General features: G+C 43.0%; 1 protein-coding gene across 6 annotated transcripts in view; it reads left to right on the top strand.

Moving 5' to 3' along the window:
* The window catches only part of TRIM2 (tripartite motif containing 2), a 156587-nt gene that overhangs the window by 83039 nt on the left and 47524 nt on the right, over positions 1 to 26024 (top strand). Inside the window, exon 1 of one of the 6 annotated variants that reach the window (XM_075860337.1) lies at positions 9859 to 10284. The exons of the other annotated variants lie outside the window; for them this stretch is intronic. The gene's annotated coding sequence lies outside the window, so the exon portion shown is untranslated. Of the gene's footprint in view, positions 1 to 9858; positions 10285 to 26024 lie in introns of those variants that run through there. 6 annotated transcript variants of the gene reach the window in all.

Below are 26024 nucleotides of genomic sequence, written 5' to 3'. Positions count from 1 at the left end.
TACGGGCACGGGTCCATAAATACTGGTGCAATACGGGTCGAATACGTGTAACCAATTACCCGTATTTACGGGAGGAAAAAAAAAATACGTTCGTGTGCATGAGGCCTAAAGGCTTTGGCTATAAAATATTTTGATGAGATGCCATTTACATTAATCCTTGTTTAATTTTATTGCAGGATAAATGAGTCATGTTTATAGTATTATTCAAATTACGATACACTTGTTCATTCATGTCATGGACATAATGATATTCATGATTTGCAGATCACATCTGTGTCCCTTACCGGCTAAACCATATAAATGTTGCATCCATTATTTGCTTGTAAGTTTAACGACCAATAACCTTTCACAGCAGATTGTTTTCATTGCTCCAATTGACGCTTTTTATATTTAAAACTCAATCTACCAAATAAAAATGTTGTGTTTCCAATAGAAACCTAAACCTATAATAAACCATTCTTTAAATCGATACAATAAGTAACCTTAGTCATGTAGAATTTTTTCCATAAATGCGTCTCTAGGCCTAAAATTATCCTCTATTTTAAGAGGAGATGCGACAAATTATGTTATACACAGGACAACACCGAAAATGTCACCGTGATGCAGTAAAATTAAGATGTTGTAGTACAGGCCGGCCATCTGTAATTTCTGATCCAAAGGGTCTGAGCCCCCGGGAAGATTTTGCCGTGGACTTAACCTTTTACATAAGCTATACGTGTGTGGTTGTTAATGCGTGTGTGTGTGTGTGTGTGTGTGTGTGTGTGTGTGTGTGTGTGTGTACACAAACATATATTTTTTTTTATATCCTGAAGAGAAACCTATGGAAAAAGATGTCAAATAATAAAACCACCATACCTAGAGCATGCTGTGTTTTAGGCCAGAATCACACACACTTTTTTGGTGCAGATTTTTAAGCCAAAGCCAGAAGTGGATCCATGGGGAAGGAAATGTATAAAAAGACAATGCATCTACATACCCTTTTGTGTCCACTCCTGTGTTTGGCTAAAAAAAAAACTGCATCAAAACTGTTCCTGGTCTTAAAAAAACACCACTGACCATAAAAAGGGTAAAAAAAAAACCGCAAACCAAAATGCTGTGTATGTAGTAAATGCTTAGTGTGAATCCAATATATATCGCACTACCGATATACCGTTTTGGCCCTTGTGGAGTATGAAAAGCCAGTTTCAAACGGCCATAATGCGGACAAGTTTTAGGGTCTCTAATACAGCTGCAGCAGCTGAATCCTCCTGAACTGAACATAGAATACTATAGAATCGTAGGTTCTTTGGCGAGCTAAACTCAGTTCAGTAGGGGGTCCTGGTGTTGCAGTCATACAAGCCCTGAAATGCAGCTGTTACACTGTAGCTATATTATACCAGCCTAAAGCAGGGAGAGAGAGATTGGTGTTAGGCTGTGTTCACATTTGCATCGAAGGCTCCATGAGGATTCCGTAATTTTTGCCGGACAAAATAGCGCAGCATGCATCGTATGAAAGTGGAGAACAATAGAAACCCTGACCGTTATGAGCAGACTCCACTCATATCTTGAACATTCAGGTCTAAGTACAGTTAAAGATGCACTCCAGCGAATAATTTTTTTTCGTCCCCCTCTGTACAACGCCCAGTTGGTAAAAAGTAAAAACAAGCCCAGTTGTCTATTAATAAACTAATTAGCATAAATCTAAAATTGTTTATACCTTAGTCAAAAATGATAGTTTTTCAAAATAACAACCACTGTTATCTACATTACAGCGCCAATCAGATTATGTAGGAGATGGAAAACTTATAATGTGGTGACAGAGCCTCTTTAACCTAAGGGCTTATTTAGACTAACGTGATATACGTCCGTGCAACGCGCGTGATTTTCACGCGCCTAGCACGGACCTATGTTGGTCCATGGGGCCGTGCAGACTGTCAGTGATTTTCACGCAGCGTATGTCCGCTGCGTGAAACGCATGACATGTCCTATATTTGTGCGTTGTTTGCGCATCACGCACCCATTGAAGTCAATGGGTGCGTGAAAATCACGCGCAGCACACGGAAGCACTTCCGTGTGACGCGCGTGATTCGCGCAACAGCAGTAAAAAGTATGAATGAAAACCGAAAAGCACCACGTGCTTTTCTGTTTACAAACATACAGTGTCATAATGATGGCGGCTGCGCGAAAATCACGCATCATACGCAGCTGACACACGGAGCTGTTAAGTACCTTTTGCGCGCGCAAAACGCCGCATTTTTTGCGTGCGCAAAAGGCACAAGCCCGTGTGAATCCGGCCTACGAGTGTACCACATGTTTTTAGCTTTTTTAAATTTATTTATTTATTTATTTATTTTCCCCGTCTTTTTGTAAACCATTTTCGGTAGGGGTGCCCTACAGGAATTGTAATTTTTTTTTTCTTCCAGGGGTGCCTTGAGCCTGAAAAGGTTGGAATACTCTTTTCTAAGCTAAATGCTTTGGAAACGTAAGAGTAAAAACAATATACTAATGTCAATAAGGCTGGGTTCACATAGGGCGGATACGCTGCGTCAAAATACACAGCATATCCGTCCTGGGACCCGCAGGGAATTCAACCCGAAATAGCGCACAAAATTGTGGTCCAGATTTTCGTGCGGAATCTCTGATGCGGAAACAATGCTAGAAAACAAAAGTTAATATATACCACCCGTGCAATGTCATAGCGATGCATCCCTCTGTTCTTGGTGCAGCCCAGCTTCCTGGGATGACGCTGCAGTCCATGTGACTGCTGTAGCCTGCAGGTGGCTGTAGCAATCACCTAGAATGAAACGTCACCCCTGGAGGTCATTCTTGACGAAGAACGGAGGAACGCGAATCTGACCATGCCCAGATGGTATGAAGCGCTTTATTTATTTATTTTAATCTGATTTGCAATTTTTTGCGGCGGATTCGCACCTTTTTCGCCGCAAAAATCGCAACGTTTGCTATTTGTTGCTGGTTTTACCTCCCATTGAATTTAATAGGGAAACCCCGCAACAAAAGAGCAGTGATTCCACAGAATAAATTAAAATTCTGCAGATTGAATTAAAAAAAACCTCACCGCGTGTCAATTTATAAATGGTTTCTCGGTTGAATTTATTATTTTTTTTTTTCCACATTGTGTGGATGAAATATGTTCAAATCCAATCTACTCTGCGGTTCTGTAATACGCTGCAAAGATCCGCAGTTTGTAACGCTGTCTGTCCTTACCATAACAGCGCTACCTAACTGCAGGGTGTGGAATTTTTAACTCTATAATTTCCACAGCGCACGGGATCAGTGGCCTCTATTGCTTGTGTGATATGCAGGTTTACATGGCACTATTTTCAGTATTAATGCTACCCAGAACAATATGAAGTATCTCCTTTTGTTTGCATATCAATCATGTGCTAATATTCCTTCTAGTACTTATGTACTGCAACAATTTGCTTTTCTTTTCAGAAGATTTTGCCAGAACAATGTCCATAAATAAGCATTTCACAGTATGATTTCCTAAAAATCTCTTCAAGCCTTGGAATTCTGGATTTCTTTTTTCTTGTTTGCTGCTAATGAAAAGTAGATGTGACCTATTTAGACTGCGAATTTTCACATCTCATTTTGTTCCTGAGGATCACAGCGGTGTTATGCATTGAATGATCTGTGTTGGTTTCCAAAACTGGCGGGGGAAAAAATACGCATCACGTGTGGTGAGAGCAGGTTACAATTTGATAATAAATGGCTGCACAATTTTGCAGGTAATACAATAACAATCAATGTTCGTGGCTACACGGTTTTGGGGGTAAAACTTTGGTTTTACGTGCAAAATCATGTGATCTTTAACTGCTAACGTGTAACCGGCGTGGTTTTCGGCCGCCGCTTTGTGTATCCTCACCTATTTAGAGGCAGTTCTTTTGACCAGTTTTGAACTCCCAGGTGACCGTTTCTCTGACTGGATTTTTGAGCTCTCCCTTTTCTTCTGTCAGTGGTGCTGACTTCAGTGCTGTTAACTTCCCCTTCTCGATCTGTCTCAGACTGCCATTATAACTTCTAGCCACAACTTGATTGTGCCGCTGAAAACAATCGTGCCAGATAGTCACCCAAACAGTAAAAGTACCCCTGCTTGTACTCCACACAGTATCGGTGCCCCTTTGAATGCCCAACACAGTAATAGTGCCCCCTTTTGTGCACCCTCGTACAGAATGATTGCCCCCTTTTGTGCTCCCACACAATATAATTATTATAAGGGCCAATGTGTAAATTATAAGAATATTAGAAGCCACTATAGAGTTCTGTGTCTATATAAAAGCAAGCATGCTTTTATACATGGCACGTTAATCTGAGGTGACTATAATTTAAAGTAGGGATACATTATTCCTTATTCCTCAGCTGCTAAATCTTTTTTTTTTTTTTTTAAGTCCAATTTCTTTCCGCCACTGATTTATATACAATTTGTGGAAAAAGATTCAGTACAATTTTATACATTAGCATTTTGTATTTTATACATTTAAATCCCTGCTTAGGAGTCCAGTGGGCGGTCCAATACATCTGTCTGCACACTTAGGCCTCATTTTCACGCGTGTCGTACGCACCTATATTACTCTATGGGGCAGTGCAGACGATGCGTGAATTTTGCGCAGCGCGAGTGCGTTGCGTAAAACTCACGACATGTTCTAAAATTCTGAGTTTTTCGCGCATCACGCACCCATTGAAGTCAATGGGTGCTTGAAAACCACGAAGGTCGCACGGAAGCACTTCCGTGCGAACTGCGTGATTCGCGCAAGAGCTGTCAAACTGAATGAAAACAGAAAAGCACCACGTGCTTTTCTGTTTACAAACATCCGAACGGAGTGTCTTACACATGAGCGAACCGACCTTTACCGGGTTCGGCCGAACTCGTTTTGACCGAACCCGGCAGGAGACAGTCACTGTGCAGGGTGCTGAATGAGTTAAACTGTTTCAGCACCCTGGACAGTGACTTCCGATCCCAATATACGTGAACGTGTTAAAGTTCTGACTTACCGATAACTCCCGGCTTCTTCCTCCAGTCTGGGTGTATGTGCAGCGTAGGTTCCCACCTTACAGAGGTCGCCTTGTCGTGGCAGGTGGGCTAACACTTTTTGATCAAAATGTGCACTAAGAACCTCCCTATTTGTAAGTAGATTTAGCTTTAGTGCATATTTATTTATATTTAGTGGTTTAGGTGGCATTAGTGTTCGCAGGGTGCTGTCGCCATTTTTTGTCTGCTCTCTTCCTCCAGTCTGACCTCCCGGGATGACAATTCAGTCCAAGTGACAGCTGCAGCCAATCACAAGCCAAGCACAGGCTGCAGCGGTCACATGGACTGCCGCGTCATCCAGGGAGGTGGGGCCAGATGTCAAGAGAGGCGCGTCACCAAGGCAACGGCCGGGAAGTTCTCGGTAAGTACGAACCTTTTTTTTTTTTTCAACAGGTTACTCGATATGGTGATCGGAATGCACTGTCAAGGGTGCTGAAAGAGTTACTGCCGATCAGTTAACTCTTTCAGCACCATGGACAGTGACTGACGTCGACTAGCCTCCTCTCTATGATGGCGGCTGCGCGAAATCATGCAGCCGCGCATCATACACGGATGACACACGGAGCTGTCAAGTGCCTTTTGCGCACGCAAAACGCGTGTTTTGCGCGCACAAAACGCACACGCTCGTGTAAATGAGGCCTTATATAGGGAAAGCTGCCAATTATTGAGTCCACACGTTCTACTGAATCTTTTCCCAGAAAACTATATATTAATCTGATAAACTCCTCCTGCTCTATAACATGCTGCCTGCACGGATATATACATGAAACTGCAAACAATCCAGATCTTTCAAAATAAATGATCCTTTACATTCAGGTTGTCTATTGTCTATGACCAGCCTTCTGTGGGAGAAGTAAAAATAGATATCCAGCATTTTTGTTTAGTTATGATCTTTGTCGCTGTCCAACATGTACATCTGTGCACTCTCTCAGGATGTACATAATAACGGATTGCGACTTTGCACAGGTGTTCATGTTGACCAGCGCTATTGCCTGAAAAGCCTGTTTTGATACAGGTAAGGATTTTCTGACTAGTAACTTTCAGGCTATAGTGGGTCTTCCATATACCTGTACACCAGTAAATAATCCAACCTCTGTCTTATCAGTGGAATACACAGTATTTCCAAATCAAATAAGGGCAAAGTCTGAATGTTTACTAAACTTATAACCCAGAAATGTGTGCTCATCATTAGGCCTCAATCACCCATAAAGGTGTATAGGGCCTACTGTACTGCCGTATGTTTCTGATTTCCATTTTTGTCCACTTCTATGGTATACAAAGTCGTGGTACCACTTGTAAGGGTATTTCACATATTGCAGGGAAGTTAAAACTGCATAATAAAAACGCATTCAAATACCGCAACTGCATAGAAAAATGCATCAAATCACTAAAAACCGCATCAAAGAACGCATGCTTTTTTTACAATCTCACCTGAACCCCAAAAAAAACAGCAGTTCTTATCCTCAGGTTTTCCATTGGAAAAAGCTGCTGCAAAACTCCAATGGCAAAACTGCATGATGTCCTTTAGTTTTCAGTTGCATTGTGTGAATAGGATCTTTCTTTACCACAATAGCTAAAAGTTGTTTGTTTTTTTTCCTATAAAATAAGTGTTCTAGGCTTCCTTCACACAGGGTTTTTTTTCAACAGTATTTTAAAATCCATGTAAAAATTGCTAGACATTTGAAACGTGTTTTTTATTTTTTATTTCATACGTTGCGTTTTTTTTTTGTTTTTTTTTAATTTAGTCTCATTTTGTACATGCATTTATTTTATTTCTTGAAGTCCTATTGAGAAGCTTATGTATGTAGCCATTTTTAGATTTTACTATAGACTTTAACAACATCTGGCAGCGTTTTTAGCCAATTTATTTTCACGACGTATCGCTTATGTCCTTGGCTACAGATGTGCTCCCCTAGCAGGTTAAACTAACTTCTGGCTGCAGCATTTCAGCCCAAAATAACATATTTTCTACAGCAAAAAAAAACCTGGTATACTGTCACCCAGATCCCAAATACAGCATCCATAGAAATCTTTGGGAACTGTACTGTACCGCTACTGTACGTCTGTGTAAAAGCAGAATATGTGAGAAACCTCATCTTGGCATGCTCCAGCGCATGTGCACACAACGTCTTTAGGCCTTATTCACACGGACCTATGTTACTGAATGGGGCCGTTCAGACTCTGTGAATTTCACACAGTGTATGGGCGTTGCGTGAAACTCATTACATGTCCTATATTTGCCCGTGTTTCGCGCAGCACGCACCCATTGAAGTCAATGCGTGCAAATCGCGCTCGGCACACGGATGCACTTCCGGGTGCCGCGCGCTACAGTAGTAAAAGAAATGAATGAAAACCGAAAAGCACCACATGCTTTTCTGTTTGTAAACATAAAACCAGAGTGTCATAATGATGCCGGCTGCGCAATAATCACACAGCCGCGCACCATATGCTGATGATACACGGAATTTTTGCGCACGCAAAACTGACACGTCCGTGTGAATAAGGCCTAACACTGAACGGCGTCTGGATCTAAAGCAGCTGTGCTGGGAGCAAGCAGGGTACGTATATGGTCAGATCCGGCGTCTGAATTTAAAAAAAATAATAATAATTTTGATCTGGGGTCTGAAAGAAGTAAGGTGTTCTACAGTCAGAATATTTTTAGGGGTTATAAATAATTTAGGGATCTTGTCTGGAGGACTGATTTAGTAGTGTGGTTTGGGGCCCGAATTAATTTGGGGATCTGGGATCTAAAAATAATTTAGCAGTCTAGTCTGGTATCATTTTAGGGTTTGTTCCTGGGTCTGAATTAATTTTGGAGTGTGTTCTGGGGTTTCTATTTATTGTAGGTTCTGGTGGTGGTGTTCAATATATCGGTACTACTTATATGTGCGATACAGCAACAGTATTTGTATTACTGTCAATCCAATTGGTATCTTTATTTCTGCCTCTGCAAATTAGAACCTATTTTAACAGTTTATTTTAGTGTAACTACATTACCACTTCTAAAATATATAAACCTACTCACTAAGTAGTTTTACAGAGGGAGAAGGCGATCACAGGGTGACGAGGGGTTGCCATGGCAGCCGGGTATCTAACAATGGCGGCACATTTGTTGTGGCTTTTCACCATTCATTTTAATGAGGAAGTCAAAATCACAACAAATGCCCATTTTTAAATAAAAAAAATATTCTGCTCACCTCTCCCGGTGCTCCCATAGTTTACCATCTCCGTTACTCCGGCTGATATCTTTACAGCCGGCCTACTGTGGTGATGCTTGTCACATGTGACTGCTGCAGCCAGTCAAAATGTGTGCATGGGCCCTTATGCAGCGGACACCTCTGTCTAAACATCATCGCAGGACCGCACAGAGATCAGCCATGGAAGCGCCTGGTGAGGTGAATATGGACTTCTTTTTTTCTTGTTTTCCGCAGCGGCAAATCAGTCCGAAAAATGCACACCAAAATAGCCACCTTTTTGGTGCGTATATTCATGGCATATTTCCCTGCAGTTTCTGCATTGCGTTCAACCGGTGTGAACATACCCTTAGGCCTTATTCACACAAATGTGTTATACGTCCGTGTGATGGCCGTCAAAACAATGGCCGTCACACGAATCTATGTAATTCAATGTGGCCGTTCACACGGCTGTTTCAACGGACCGTGTGAAGGGTCCATGAGAAAATAGAACATTTCCTATTTTTCACACTTCACACATCCAGCATAGACTCTAGTCTCTAGTCTATGGGAATGCGTGATATCGCATACCGCAGCGCAGAGCATGGATGCACGTCGGATGTGAAAAACTACAGTTTTTCACGTCCGAGATGCGCAATGCCCGTGTGAATAAGGCCTTAGAGGGAATTCACATGTATCACATTTGTTGCAGGGATTTCTGCAAAATTCTGAAAATGTCGTGCCATTAATTTGATTAGTGTTATTTTGGCAGCAAGCACATGGTTTCTGCAAGCACTATTTAGATGAACGGAATAGTCGCAGACTTCTCTGGAACAAATCTTTGCGTGTACCTATAGACCTAATGGCCAGCGTATGAGGATATGGAACCTTATAACTGCTGTGTGTCGATTTTGGGCCTCTTGCTCATGGCGGTATTACAGATTTGTGCTATAGGCCCATATTGTACCGATGTGTGCCTCCGATTTTATACACCTGGAAAAAAAGAGGTTGGTGTCTTATGAATTTCTTTAAAATCCATGTGAACAAAAAATGGTGGCATGCCCTATCACATGCCGTATTATGGAGAAGCATTGCTTCTAGGGGACAGCATGGTGCTACACATAGGGCAGTGTGCATGGGCCCTTATGTATATCTGAGTTTGTACTATATATATTTTATCAGAGCTATTTTGCACTTTTTTTGCATATGAAAATATAGTAACTACTGATTTTTCTTTAAGTGGCATCAGAGTTATGACCGATAATTCCCTGTGGGAAAAACATAAAATACTGGTCGTAGACTAGACGGTAAAGCGGGTACGAAATATTTGGTATTACAAGAAATCTCTTTTTAATGGTCACTTTGCTCATTTGGAATATTTGTTTGCTTATCAGTTTTATAAAAAATAATTACTAGTTTATAAGGCGTGACGTTGGTGTGTGACCTGTTGGTTTTAGTCTAGGTTCGCTTTCTTTGTGTGACACACCGCTTCTAAATGTGTCTCTGCTCCTGAATTTGTGTGGTTATTGTGCCTTCTGTTAATCCTGTAATAGCCCCCTCCTCCTCCTCCTCTAGACCACTCATCTCTCCCACTCAGCTGACTGATGCTGTAAGGGTGGGAAACAACAACGAATCTCTTCGCTGCTCGCTACTGCATCCCTATCCCACAATGCTTTGCATAGGCTGCTGCAGTCTTTCAGTACCAGATTACGAAGGTAAAAGATGAACTGAATCCTTTCGGGAACTCCAATGTAATCGATGACCCAGAACTGATTTTATTTGATTTTTTTTTTTTCCCCTCCTCGCATGATGACACCTCTGCTGTCTGTCTTCTAGCTGCTTCGTTTTTCTTGTACGTCACTCCTGTACCGGGAATACAACCTCTTTCTCATTAATGCATCCTCTTGTACGGAAATGGCTTTGATACCGTGAATCGCTTTCTCTGCCTCTTCCATCTCTGTCTGGGAATCCCTTGTAGCAACAATAGTTATGCTGAATCCACAGGGATTTTTTCTACCTAACATCTGCGACAGGATCGCTGCACTGGCTGATTGCTGACTCTGTATTTGTCTACGACGATGGGTAGGTTACTGGTGTTTGGGTGACATTGCAATTTTGCGAGATGTTTTTTTTGTAAATGCACCTGACTGCCTGGTCTAATACAGCTGCGTGTAGAGAAGAGCGGATAATGTAACGGACTTGAGCAGAACATATTATGGAGTCGTGTAGAAATCCGTGGCGGTAGTAAATATATTGTTTATACATTTTCTATAATTTTATAGAATATACATATAGTATTAAGCATTGCAAACAAAAAGCGGCTTTCACCAGGGACTGCCACCGCTCCCTATTTTAATTGCCTGTCTTGAGTCAAGAGGCACAGGGGATTGTTGGAAACCTCCCTATTCACAATGGCTTTTAAGTGAATGGAGATAGCAGCCCCCTGACCTTGGTAGCCTGACTCAGTGATGTGCCTGGGTGGGAAGCAGCTGGCATAGCAAAAATTACCAGCTCTTGGCAGCTTCCCTGCATTCCCTGGGAAGCCAGTGGAATTTCTCTGGGTACACATGATGTTTGTATTACATAATATATTTTTTATTGATGTTGCATTAATAATGTTTAATGAGAATTATGAAATAACAGTCTGTAATTCTAGTGTTTAGGTATTTACATGTGTGGCCTTTAATATTGTCTCAAAAGTCAAGTGGTGTAATAAATGCTGCGTTTTGCGCGCGCGAAAGGTCCGTGTGGTATCAGCATATGGTGCGCAGCTGCGTGATTTTCGCGCAGCCGGCATCATGATGACACTCTGGTTTTCTGTTTACAAACCGAAAAGTACGTGGTGCTTTTCTGTTTTCATTCATTGTTTGTTTGTACTACTGTTGTGCGACTCACGCGCAGCACCCGGAAGTGCTTCCGTGTGTCGAGCGCGATTTGCACGCACCCATTCACTTCAATGGGTGCGTGCAGTGCAAAACACGGGCAAATATAGAACATGTCATGAGTTTCACGCAGCGCACATATGCTGCGTGAAATTCACTGATAGTCTGAACGGCCCCATTCAATAACATAGGTCCGTGCGACGCGTGTGATTTCCACGGGTGTAGCACGGACATATTATACGTTCGTGTGAATAAGGCCTAAGACAGAAAAAAAAAATGTGGCCTGTTCCATTGGATGTCAGTATACATGGAATTTTTTTTTTCCTCGAAGCATGGCTGTTATATGCACCGTAGCAAATGGAGTATTTACGGCAGTACGTGGAGTCCCGGTAGTCTCGTAGTACATGAGGCCTTATACTGTCGTTAGACTAGCGGGTTCTGCTAAAAGGTTTTAACACTTGCAGTTTTGAAAAAAAAATTAAAAAAATATGTGCTTATGTATAGTGGCGTAGACTCTTCCCTCCCTTCTTAAAAAAAATAATAATAATTAAATAAATCAGAACATTTTAAGGGTGCCTGTACACGTAGCTGTAGTATAGCGTTTTTTTTTTTCTTCTTTATAGTCAAAACATAGACCCTAGAAGGAACAGAACACATTAAAAACTTTCTGAATCTAGCCTTCGTCCTCACACAGTTTAGTATTTTAAGTCAATGAGGTTCTATGCACATAGCATATTTGTTACGATCTTTCTTGTGGATTTTCACTGCAGAATCTACACCACAAAATACAGTACAGGGCATGTGAATTGGTTTCTATAAAACACCGTTGGGGTATGTTCACACGTCTTGACAAATTACGTCTGAAATTACAGAGCTGTTTTAAGGCGAAAACAGCTCCTGAATTTCAGACGTTTTTGCAAGTACTCGCGTTTTTCGCCGCGTCCATTACGGACGTAATTGGAGCTGTTTTTCAATGGAGTCAATGAAAAATGGCTCCAAAAACGTCCGTAAGCAGTGACATGCGCTTCTTTTGACGTGGGCGTATTTTTACGCGCCGTCTTTTGACAGCGACGCGTAAAATTACACCTCGTCTGAACAGAACACCCAAAAACCCATTGCAAGCAATGGGCAGATGTTTGCAGGCATAATGGAGCCGTCTTTTCAGGTGTAATTCGAGGCGTAAAATGCCTGAATTACGTCTGAAAATAGGTAGTTTGAACCCAGCCTTCACATGCAACTGAAAAAATGTGCACAAATTTCTGAACATGTTGCAGATTTTAAAATCTACAGAATACTCTTTTCGCTTATTGTAATGCAAAGGGTAAATTGGGCATCAAAATATGCATGTGCAGGACATCATGTAATGGCAGATCACTAAGGTAGGCCATCTCCCTGATCCTGAGAATGAAGGGGCCGCAGCAATTTTTTCCCTGCACAGCAATACCACGGCCCCCCTGCTGTGCAGGGAACTGCAGCACAACCCCATTCAAATGAATATGTCCGGCTGCAATTCCCTGTAAAGCCGGGCGTGCTGCTGTGCAGGGGAAACTTAAGCGATGCATAGCCTTTAACCCCTTAATGACCGCCGATACGTCTTTTTACGGCGGTCATTAGTGGGCTTTATTCTAGAGCGCCGCCAAACTACGTCGCTGCATTAGAATAAAGTAAACAGAGCAGGGAGCCGTGAAATCTCCCTGCTCTCAGCTGCCAGAAGCAGCTGAGGGCTGGGGGCGTCCCTGCTCTGCCGGGTGAGATCGATATTAGTATCGATCTCACCCGTTTAACCCTTCAGATGCGGTGCACAATAGCGAGCACCGCATCTGAATGGTTTTGCAGAGAGGGAGGGAGCTCCCTCTCTCTCCCACCGACACCCGGCGATAAAATCGCCGAGTGTCTGTGTCTTCTATGGCAGCCGGGGGTCTAATAAAGACCCCCAGGTCTGCCTGCAGCGAATGCCTGCTAGATCATGCCGCAGGCATGACCTAGCAGATGCCTGTCCGTTTTAAACGGACAGGCAGTAATACACTGCAATACAAAAGTATTGCAGTGTATTATAATAGCGATCGGAGGATAGGGAAGTCCCCTAGTGGGACTAGTAAAAAAGTAAAAAAAAGTTTAATAAAGTTAATTAAAAAAAAAGTGAAAAAAAAAAAAATGAAAAACCCAGCTTTTCCCCTTACAAAATGCTTTACTATTAAAAAAAACTACAATAAAGCAAAAAAGTTACACATATTTGGTATCGCCGCGTCCGTAACGACCCCGACTATAAAGCTGTTACATTATTTAACCCGCACGGTGAACGTCGTAAAAAATAAAATAAAAAACGATGGAAAAATTGCTGTTTTCTGTTAATCCTGACTTAAAAAAAATGTGATAGAAAGTGATCAAAAAGTCGCATCTACTCTCAAATGGTACCAATAAAAACTGCAAGTCGTCCCGCAAAAAACAAGACCTTATACAGCTATGCCGACGCAAAAATAAAAAAGTTACAGCTCTTCGAATGTGACAATGGAAAAATGTAAAAAATCGCTTGGACATTAGGGCCCAGAATGCCAGCAGGGGGAAGGGGTTAATATGGTCTTAAAAGTCAATTGGTGTGAGGATAAATCATATATGTTTTGGTTTTTTTGTTTCCATATATAAACATTTTGCCGTATTGTTATTTTATTGTATAGTTGGTGTTAGGCCTGTTCAGAGTTTTTTTTTTTTTTATTCTTTGACTTCTATTATCTACGAGTCTACTGTAAAGAGAAAAAAAAACTCTATACTACTGCTATGTGTACAGGCACCCTTAAAATGTTGAGATAAAAAAAAAATGAAAATAGGGAAGACTGTTCATTCTTGGGATCGGTGGAATCTGAGAGGTCGGACCCCCTCATCATCATGTGCTGGCATATGCTAGGGATAGTTTTTTCATAGTTACTGAGCTTCCAATAATCTCTTGGAACTGGAAACCTTTGTAGAACAGTAACCAACCTAGAGTTGAACTTGGTCACGTATTTTATGTTCTGGCTGTTTAGTTAACTTTTTACCATCTCTAATGTTTCTATCAAATTCTTTAGTATGGTATAAAGGCTATTTTGGTCACCGTGCTCGATTGTAGACTCAAATGTAATGTTCTTCTCTGGTCCCAATTACTCCTGTAGTCTCTATAAAAAGTGTTGAACCTTGGACACCTGTAAAATGTAGACAAACCAGCTACAGTGTAGTGTTTAATCGGTATAACTATAAAGGTAAGACTCTACACATCAGCGCAGCAAAAGTCCGGCAGATTCTGTGAATTATTAAAATAAAACTGCATAGACTGATGCGCATAGACCAGTGTCGTGCTTTGGATGCCAGCTGGAGATGCACCTTTAAATGACCCCAGCATGTGTAACAGATGGGTCTGAGTGATTAATAAAACTAGATCTATCTCTCATCCAGTGAATCTTTGGCAGATCTGTATTTTATCCGTGGGTGGACACCAGCAAAAGTAATTTGTGCAGCATTTGCTTTTATCCCGGTCTTTTTAACAAAGCAATCTGTTTTGGATGCAAATAAATATTCCATATACTGTGACCATGTATCATTAAGGCCTCGTTCAGGCAGTCCTGTTCGGTCCGTGATATACGGACCGTGTGTGGGCAGTATTTCCCGGACTGACCACCGTTCAGGGAGCCGGGATCCTGGTATCTTAGTTATCTGTGATGCTAGGAGTCACTTCCTCCCTTCAAAAATACTGTCCCCTACTGCAATCAAAAATGATGATGCTAGGTGCCCGCCTCCCTGAACTATGTTCAGTCTGGGAAATATTGCCGACATACGGTCTGTATATCACGGACCAAACAATGACCGTCTTAACGAGTCCTTAGGGTATGTGCACACAGGGCGGATAAGCTTCAGATTTTGTTGCGGAAAATCTGAAGCTTATTGTATGTTCACACGCAAACTCAAAAACGTCTGACAATACGGAGCTGTTTTCAAGGGAAAACAGCTCCTGATTTTCAGACTTTTTTTAAGCCACTCGCGATTTTCGCAGCGTTTTTTACGGCCGTTTTTGGAGCGGTTTTCTATAGTCAATGAAAAACTGCTCCAAAAATATCCCAAGAAGTGACCTGCAGTTTTCAAAACCGCCGCGTAAAAAAACTGCCCATCGGAGCAGAACACCGTTTTTCCCATTGAAAACAATGGGCAGATGTTTGGAGGCATTCTGCTTCTGATTTTTCGGGCGTTTATGGCCCGAAAAACGGCCCGAAAATAGGCCGTGTGAACATACCCTTACAGTAGCAACAAAGTCTGACAACCACGCTGCGGAAAAAAATCAGCTGAGAAAACGTTCATAAATTGACCTGCGGTGTAGATTTTTAATCCGCAGCATGTCCATTAAGGCTGGGTTCACACGACCTATTTTCAGACGTAAACGAGGCGTATTATGCCTCGTTTTACGTCTGAAAATAGGGCTACAATACGTCGGCAAACATCTGCCCATTCATTTGAATGGGTTTGCCGACGTACTGTGCAGACAACCTGTTATTTACGCGTCGTCGTTTGACAGCTGTCAAACGATGACGCGTAAAAATACAGCCTCGTCAAGAAGTGCAGGACACTTCTTTCAGACGTAATTTGAGCCGTACTTCATTGAACTCAATGAAGCACAGCTCAAAATTTACGGCTGTCAGAGAAGCCTCGCAAAATGCGAGGAGGAGGAATTATGGCTGAAACGAGGCAGCTGTTTTTTCCTGAAAACAGTCTGGCATTTCAGCCGTAAAAGCCTCTCATCGTGTGCACATACCCTTATTCTGCGGAATTGTTTCACTTTTGTTGCAGTTTTTCCCCATTGAGATAAAACTGCGATTCTGCAGTGGAAAAAAAACAACTTTTTTCTTGTTTAAATTTCATACAAATATTTACTTCCTAGGCGTTACAATGGCGACTGCTCCTTGATCCCCCGGCTGTTCTTGGTGCTGCTGGCCTCCTGGGATGACGTTTCATTCCATATGACTGCTGCAGCCAATCAGGCTGTAGCCATAGTGGTTGTCTGACAATGATGCTTCTTTGAAAGAGCTTTCTGTGCTTTTAAATGTTTTGAATTACTGTATGTATATATGTGCCCAAACCACTTCTGTACCAAAGTGACCATGGGTTCATGGTAGGGCTGAGCGATTTTAATTAAATTAATTCGCCCTCAAGGACTCTGACGATTCTGTTTTTTAACAGAATCATTGAATCGATTCTTAGTCGCGCCTGCTGCAGGAGGAAGCTCCGCCCCGCCGCCTGTCATTGCCTGGTCTGCCCCGTCTGACAAGCAGCGCCCGTTCTGTCTCTGCTTCCCCACGGGACTGCTGTTCTGTAGTGAACAAAATGATACAGTGCGGAACAGTAGTTCCGTGGGGAAGCAGAGACTACTAGTATATAGCCACACTGTAGATACTACCCCTCCTTGTAGATCGCACCCCCCCCTCATTGCAGACCGCACCACCATCCCCCTTGTAAATCGCACCAGCCCCCCCTTCTTGTAGATAGCGCCACTGTAGCTCCCACTAGGGGCTGTATCCCTGGTCAAAGCGTCGGCAACCTCTGGCCGGGGATTCAGCCCCTAGTGGCAGCTACAGTGGCCGCTATCTACAAGAAGGATTGGGTGGGGTGCTGCGATCTACAAGGCGGGGGTGGTGGTGCTGCGATCTACGAGAGGGGAGGGGGTGCTAATGCAAGGGTATGGGGCACTATATGGGGGGGTAGTACGGTTACTATATGTGGGCAGGGGCGTAACTAGGAAAGACTGGGCCCCATAGCAAACTTTTGACTGGGCCCCCCCCCCCTCTGCTGGGTATCACACAACCCCCCCCCCCTTGTAGATAGTGCCTCCCTATAGATTCCACCACACAAAGCCCCCCTATAGATAGCACCATACACAGCCCCCTGTAGATAACGCCATACAGCCCCCTCTGTAGATAACGCCATACAGACCCCCTCTGTAGATAACGCCATACAGCCCCCTCTGTAGATTACGCCATACAGCCCCCCCCCAAAAAAAAAAGCGGCCTATAGTTTGTCCTACAAAAGACATGCATCCCCTATCCACAGGATAGGGGATACATGTGTGATCGCTGGCAGCGATAAGGAGACCGAAAGTTCCCCGAAGTTCTCCATGACTAACCTCGGACTTCTGGCGTCTGCGCAGTTCAATAAAAATGAAAGGAGCGCTGGTCACGCATGCGCACAAGCACGACCGGTGCGCAAGTCATTTCCATGGAGCTGCAGACAGACTACGGAAGTCCGAGGTTTGCCATGGAGAACTTAGGGGGGACTTTCGGTCCCCCGTTCTCCTCATCGCTGGGCGTCCCAGCGATCCCACATGTATCCCTATCCTGTGGTTAGGGGATGCATGTCTTTTGTAGGAACAACCCCTTCAGTGGCGTCTCGCTGTAGCAGCCATAGCGGCTGCTAGCGGAGCCTGCGGCCATGGGAGGGGCCGTGCCGGCGGGTGGCACGGGCCCCCTCATGCTGCAGGCCCCGTAGAAGTCGCTACGGCTGCTATAGCGGTAGTTACGCCACTGCGCATAGGTTTGTACGGCGTAAAACTACAGCTCCCAGCATGGCCGAAACAATGATAAGGATATGCTGGGAGATGCGGTTTCACAAAAAAAAATCATACCACCATCATCTCGCTGCAGATCATACAGTGACTACAATACTGATTAGAGGCAGAATAAACATTTACATTAAGTGACTCACCGGTGACGTCTCAGATTCTAGTTCTTTTCTTCTCACTCCGGTTCAGACATCTATGATGGATTTCTCCCGGCCATGACCCATTTCTGCAGTTTTCCGTTTAGATGTCTTCAGCTTCTCACTTTTAAAACATTTATGCACCTGTAAACAAAGTTAAAATTCTCAACACCTCTAAATATAACTGTCACACACACACACACCGTGCCCCCTGTAGATAGTGCCCCCTGTAGATAGTGACCTACATAGAAGCCCCTGTAGATAGTGCCCACATATGGACTCCAGAGCTGCAAGGCAATAGTGCTAACCACTGAGCCACCGTGCTGCCCTACATATAGCTTCCCCTATAGTTAGTGCTCCACGTATAGCCCACCTCTGTAGATATTGTCCCACATATAGCCCACCCCTGTAGACTGCGCACTACATATAGCCACCCTGTTGCTAGTGCCCCACAGGTAACCCACCCCTGTATATAGTGTCCCACACATAGCCCACCCCTATAGAAAGTACCCTAAAAAATAGCTCCCCTATAGATAGTGCTCTACATATAGCCCACCCCTGTATAGTGTCTCACATATACTGCCCCACATATAGACCCCCCTGTAGATAGTGGCCCACATCCCCACATACAGACCTCCCCTGTAGCTAGTGCCCCACATATAGACCCCCCCCTGTATAGTGGCCCACATATAGACCCCCCTGTATATAGTGGCCCCCACCCCCACATATAGACCCCCCTGTAGCTACTGCCCCACATATAGACCCCCCTATATATAATAGCCCACATAAAGACGACCCCCCCTGTAGATAGACCCCCCCCACTATAGATAATGCCATTCACATTTTTATGAGGAAAAAAATATATAAAGTTGACATACTCACATTCTCCGGTTCCCACGCTGTTCACTGGCGATGCAGACATGCTCTCTTCTGAGCATGTCTGCAGGAGCTGAACGAGCGTCCTCCAATGACGCTGATTGGCGGGGCAGAATGACTTGCCCCGCCAATCAGCACCTTCCAAGCATGGAAGCGGCGCGATGATGTCATCGCGCCGCTAGCCAATCAGTGTCATTGTAAGGCACTGGATGGTCAGGCACGGAACATGCCCGGCCATTCAGTGCTAATACATGTATTTGGCTGCCGCTAGCACCGGGGCCCCCTCCGGTGCTAGCGACACCTACAGGCATGAGAGTGCCTGTGTAAGGCTCGTCGGCGCGGGCCCCACAGTAGCGGTGCTACCCCTGTAGCAGCCATAACGGCTGCTATCGGCGCCACCGGGCATTTGGGAGGGCGTGTCGGCTGGCGGCACGGGCCCCCTCAAGCCCCGGGCCCCGTAGCAGCCGCTACTGCTGCTACCGCGGTAGTTACGCCACTGTATGTGGGCACTGTTTAACTATATATGGGCCCTGTGTCATTGTTACAATATGTGGGCACTGTGGCACTATATGTGGGTACTGTCACTATATGGGCACTGATGTTTTCAGGGGATTGGGACAAAGAAAACCCTGACCAAGGAAAATCCATTTAGAGATACTGATGCAAAATGGACATAAGATACTGACAATTGATCAGTTTTTAATGCCCATTTTTTTTTTTTTTCCACTGTCCTGTGACTGTAGTCTAAATGACTGATGCCAGGAGTCCCCTTCACATGTACCGTGTTTGGGCAGGGAAATCCGGCTGACATACGGACCGTTAGTCACGGTCCAATCACGGTCGTGTGAATCCGGTCTTAATGTAATTTATTTAACCCTCCATTGTGGGGCCGGTACTGCACAGGGTCCTGCTCACACTTCAGACACTATAATGCAATCTCTCCCCAGAGTGCCCTCCTCGGCACTATCTGCCTGGTCCTGCTGCAATTTACACTGCTCTCAACTGCAATGTCGGAGACCGGTTGAGGTGGTGACAGGCAGAGGGAGGATGTTAGTGCACGCAGCGCATCATTGATTATAGATTCTGTTAACCTGTTCCCTGCTGGGGAACAGGTTAACAGAAATTATAATCCAATTAGATGGACATTTTTCCAATTCTATTTCTGATAAAGTATTTGCAGATGTTAAAAGTTGTGAAGTTAGAATATACGTGAAGTTATTTATATAAAGAAAATAATTTAATAAATTATTTTCTTTATATAATCTCTTTGTATTCTTTTTAGTTTATTTAACCGTAATAAGAAAATCGAGATTCAAATCGAAAATCGCCCACAGTGTTGAAAAAAATTAGATTTTTCTTTTTTGGCAAAATCGCCCAGCCTTAGTTCATGGGGTATGTGGTCCAATAGAACTACTCAAGTCACGTCAATCACTCAGCAGCTATATATTAACTTCGTTTTGTATCTATCTCATGCAATCTAACCCTGAATGTTATATGTGAACATGAGCATATCCTAAGATGACCACCACTCAAACATAATTTATATAGGATGGGCACCTAATGAAATGCTGAGATGGCAAACATTTTAGCAATACGTTTTATCAGTAGCGTAGCACTACAGTGTCCGTCAACTATGACAAAAGTATGTATGTGAAACTCTGGTAAACTGCTTATTTTATTTATTTATTAGGAATCTTTTCAGACCACCTAATGATTAATTTCTGCCAATGTCATGATTGCTAGACCGTACCTAAAAGTTTGGCTGGGTGCTAAGCAACAGATGTTACTGGCAGCGTGAGAAGCTGCTTGATTGGCGTGCTCCTGCATACCTATAGAGAGCCAGTTGTCTGACCGCTCCTATGTGCAATAGGGGTAGGTGACCACTGGTCTCCAACACTGCAGGGTGAATTATTAGTTGATGGTTTAAAGATTATCCGCTTTAGACAATTACTACTTGTTAGAAGCGTTCCTTAATGGTAAGATGATCACAAAGTGCCCCCTGTTGGGACAACCAGCAATTTGTAATCCGTGTAGAAACCTAGCAGTAAGTGTTCCATTTCCCTGCCACTACAGGGGAAAGCAAGCATTACACCGTGCCCATTCATATCAATGGGTTGTTTGTATAATGCAGGACAGGACCGGTCCTCCAGAGCAAGAGGCACTCTTTGTAAAAGCTCTGCTTTCTGGTCAAGCGATTTGGATCCTGAGCAGAGGACCCCCCCCCCCTCTTAACTCAGAATTCCCTAAATCCTTATAGTGTATATAAAAATGGGTTTTCAAAAGTAGACCACTTCTTTTTAAGAAGAGCGTGAATACTGGAGTACAAAAATATATTTCTATACCATTTAACTCAACAGTGAGGTGAGGAAGAGCGAGCGATCCAAAAATGGCGACTGCACTCTGCGAACACTAAGGGTATGTTCACACGCTTAACCAAAAAAGTCTGAAAATACGGCTCCTGATTTTCTGAAGTTTTTTTTAAGCCCCCCCCCTTTTTTATGTTGCGTTTTTCGCTGCGTTTTTACAACTGTTTTGGGAGCTGTTTCCAATAGTCTATGAAAAACTGCTCCAAAAAGTCCCAAGAAGTGACCTGCACTTCTTTTTCGCGGCCGTTTTTTTTTTTATGCGGCCGTTTTTCAGCCGTTTACGGCCCAAAAAAACGTCCGAATATAAGCTGTGTGAACATACCCTTACTCCACCGAAAAACACAATAAATATGCATTGCTGCTGAATCTACTTACAATAGTGAGGTTCTTAGCGCACATTTTGATCAAATTGTGTGAGCCCACCTGCCACAACAAGGTGACCTCTATAAGGTGGGTCCATACGCTGCTCGTACCCACAGAGCTGAAACTAAGCCTTCATATACCTGGGGATAGTCGGAACCAGTAATAAACTAATTAAACTCACCCAGGGCAGAATGGGAGGAGTGGAAGATCAACAATGGAGGCGGTCAACCCCACATATATGCAATACATAAGAGACAACAAAACTTGATCAGCACATTCCAACAAAATAAAACAAAACATGTATACAGGTGCAAGGAAGCCTAAGACTGCAGACAATACGATATCCAAAAATGGTGACCGCACTCTGCAAACACTAATGCCACCTAAACGCTATAAATAAATATGCATTGCTGCTGAATCTGCTTACAATAGTGAGGTTCTTAGCGCACATTTTGATAAAATTGTGTGAGCCCACCTGCCACGACAAGTCTGGGTATTACTGCAAAGTTTTTGGGACCTTCCCTTCTCTCTTCTCCTGTTCTGGAGAATTTGCATAAACGTGTTCCACAAGCTGTTTTATTTTTATTTGTATTTTTTTTTCTGAACACTCGAGTAGTTGCACATAGCAGCCAAAATGAGCTCCGTTTTCATTTTTATTTTTTTTTTTAAAGCATATTTTGAAATGAAAGCCTGAGGGATTGTGGGAGGGGCTGTGACAACCTCCTAGTCTTTCGCTTGAACAGGGGGTAATTTCAGCTACTAGATACGAGCTTTTATACCCGGCGTTGCTCGGGAGGTTGACTTACGGTATGGATAGAGTAAAAGCTTAGCAATTAAATTCATACTGAGGTGTATTTAAATAGTACCTCTCGATATGAATTTAATTGCAAGAGTGTACATAATATTGGAAGCATAAAATAAATGAAATTAAGCAATATATTCATTACAGATTTAAGCCTCATGAACCAGAACGTAAAAACGCCCGTAATCACGGGCCGTAATTATGGGCCCATAGACTTCTATTGGCCACGGGTACCTTCCCGTTTGCTTACGGGAAGGTGCCCGAACCGTTGAAAAATATAGAACATGTCCTATTTCAGGCCGTAATTACGGCACAGGCAGGCCCATATAAGTCTATGGGGCACCCTTAATTAAGGTTGGCTACTTGTGTGCACCCGTAATTACGGGAGCGTTGCTAGGCGACGTTAGGGGATAGTCACTGTCCAGGGTGCTGAAAGCGTTAACTGATCGGCAGTAACTCTTTCAGCACCCGGGGCAGTGACTACTGCTGGAGTTAAAAGTATTAAAAGTTAACTTACCCAGAACTCCTGCTTCTTCCTCCAGTCTGGCCTCCCGGGATGACGTTTTATCCCATGTGACCGCTGCAGCCAATCACAGGCCAATCACAGGCCAAACACAGGCTGCAGTGGTCACATGGACTGCTTTTAAACCAATGAAAAATCGGGCTTCCAACAAACTTTCGAAAATATATATTAGATAGATGTTCCTACAGTATAATCCGTGGATCCTATGGCCCACATTTACTTAGACTGGTGTTTTTGGTTTATTTGTTTTTTACACTAGCCTAAGTAGAGAAGATGGTTGTAGTGATTTGTGTCAAATTTACTTGCACTTGCAGAAAATCAAGTCATAGCAGCCGTAGATCTGAGTCCACTTTTCAAATTTGGAGTGACCAGAAAAGTCGAGTATAGTGCTTGGTAAATATTGGACTATATGTACAGCTGATAAAAATGTATGGCTGAACGTTTGCTCGTTTTGTTGGCTGATCATTGACTTGTTTACACAGAGCAAGGATCAGGAACGAGCTTTCTGAAAACGCTAGTTTGCCTGAAAATTGGTCCATATTAAAGGGCCTTAAGAATAGATTAACAAACTATCAAAGACATTTTTATATTTGGGGTGGAGTTATCTTGTAAACACTGTACGCAAACAAAAATGACCCATGATTAATTTTCTATGGTATGATTGTGAGCTCATCCCTGGTATTTTAGCCGCCAGATTCTAGTCTCACCATGACTAAATAGCCGCTTTGCTGCCTTTTTGTTCCCAAATGAATAAAGAGCACACAAGAACACTCTTCTGAATACAAATTTCTGCTTTGCTTTTATCTTTTCTAGGACTTTTGGACTTTTTATGTGTTCATTACTGGGGGTATTCAGTGCATGGGCGACTGAGTAAGAGGCATGTTTCTTATGAACACTGTTTTGTGTCTTAGGGTCTCCAATAAAACTTGTACACTTATTTATAAGTAAATGCTTACCTTTCTTTTCGTGTGTTATATCCGTGCTACCAGCCATATTGTGCTCTATTAAAACCCAAGTAAGAGATGCTAGTTCCTTCCACAATCACTAATATGACTATGGTGCTGCACAAATTTCCCCGGTTAAAAAAAAAAAGGCTAACAATACATGCTCTACATTTTAGGGGGGAGGGGAGGCTTGGATTAGTCCAACACACTCCAGATGGATTAATAATCATTAGGTCATTGATAATAGTGAGTGTTTCACCCTCACAATTGAATTAAGCATGTCTCTGTACTAAATGAGGAAGAAACTGGGGTTCTAACAGTGTGGTTGGCTTCCAGAGGGCAGGGCAGGTTCCTTTGGATGGCAGAAAAATTACACTCATGAGAGCTCATAAGGCTGATAGATATAATAGCATCAATTTGGGGTGATTCCTATTTTAAAGAATCATCAGGGAATAGAATTTTTGAAGATTCGCTCATCTATAATGGCTCAGTGGTATAGATATATTGTGGAATATACAATGCATTCAGAGTCTTCAGGCCATTTACATTTTTCCACATTTTGTTATGTTGAGGCCTTGTGCTAAAATACAAAAAAATATTTTGCACTCCATACCCCATAATTACAAAGTGAAAACAGAATGTCAGTAATCTTTGCTAATTTATTGAAAAGGAAAAAGGAAAATATTGCATTGACATAAGTATTCAGACCCTTTACTCAGTGCTTAGTTGAAGCACCTTTGGCAGCGATAACAGCCTCCAGTCTTCTAGGGTATGATGCCACATGGTTTGCACACCTGGATTTTGGGATTTTCTGCCATTCTTCTCTGCAGATCCTCTTAAGCTCTGACAGGCTGGATGGGGACCATCGTGGGACAGACATTTTCAGGTCTCTCCAGAGATGTTCGATTTGGCTTCAAGTCAGGGCTCTGGCTAGGCCACTCATGGACATTCACAGAGTTGTCCGTAAGCCACTCCTGGTTGTCTTGGCTGTGTGCTTAGGGTCATTGTCTTGTTGGAAGGTGAACCTTCGCCCAGTCTGAGGTCCAGAGTGTTCTGGATTGGGTTTTCATTAAGAATATCTCTGTACTTTGCTCCATTTATCTTTTTCCCAACCCTAAACACTCCCTGTCCCAGCTGCTGAAAAACACCCCCACAGCATGATGCTGCCATCACCATGCTTCACTGTAGGGATGGTATTGGCCAGGTGATGATCAGTGCTTGGTTTCCTCCAGACATGACGCTTGGAATTGAGGCCAAAAAGTTTAATCTGTGGTTTCATGAAATCAAGAATCTTGTTTCTTAGTCAGTCCTTTAGGGGCTTTTTTGCAAACTCCAGGCGGACTTTAATGTGTATTTTACGGAGAGGCTTCTTTCTGGCAATTCTGCCATAAAGCCCAGATTGGTGGAGTGCTGCAGTGATGGTTGACCGTCTGGAAGTTTCTCCCATCTGCTCACAGGATCTTTGGAGCTCAGCCAGAGTGACCATAGGCTTCTTGGTCACCTCTTACCAAGGCCCTTCTCACCTGATTACTTAGTTTGGTGGGATAGCCAGCTCTAGGAAGAGTCCTGGTTGTTCCGAACTTGTTCCATTTAAGAATTATGGAGGCCACTGTGCTCTTTTGTACCCTTCTCCAGATCTTTGCCTCCACAAAATTCTATCTCTGAGCTCTACAGGCAGTTCTATCCTCCTGATGGCTTGGTTTTTGCTCTGATATGCATTGTCCGCTGTGAGACCTTATATAGACAGGGGTGTGTGTTTCCAAATTATGTCCAATCAAATGAATTGGTGGACTCCAATCAAGGTGTAGTAACATTTCAAAGATCTAGAGAAATGGGAGGCCTCCAGAGATAAATTTAAAGTGTCATAGCAAAGGGTCTGAATACTTATGTCCATGCGTAATTTGAGTTTTTCATTTTTAATAAGTTTGCAAATATTTCGAAAATACTGTTGTCCCTTTGTCATTATGAGTATTGGGTGCAGAATAATGGGAAAAAAATGTTTTGGGTTTTTTATTTTAGCACAAGGCCTCAACCTAACAAAATGTGAAAAAAAGTGAAAGGGTTTGAAGACTTTCCAAATGCACTGTATTATTGAAAGGCCTGGCAGAATGGAACAAACCACTCTCTCCTTTTATAAAATTGGAGCTCTGTCTGTGAAATCTGTTTATAATGCAGCCTGGCCCAGGCGTATAGATGACTTATCTGGCATCTGATTTTCAAATCCCATCAAATGTTGTAGGCGTTATGCTTTGGAGTAGTGCTCTGTTTGCTCTCCTGTCGCTGAAGTAGGTAGTCGCTAAAGAATGGTGTTGCATTCTCCTTTTTCTGTTTCACTGCATGACTGGTATGTATGGG

Source organism: Rhinoderma darwinii, chromosome 1 (assembly GCF_050947455.1).
Source record: "Rhinoderma darwinii isolate aRhiDar2 chromosome 1, aRhiDar2.hap1, whole genome shotgun sequence".
NCBI classification, from domain to species: domain Eukaryota; kingdom Metazoa; phylum Chordata; class Amphibia; order Anura; family Rhinodermatidae; genus Rhinoderma; species Rhinoderma darwinii.
Note: the sequence above shows the minus strand (reverse complement) of the source record. Positions and strands in the feature narration are given on the sequence as shown.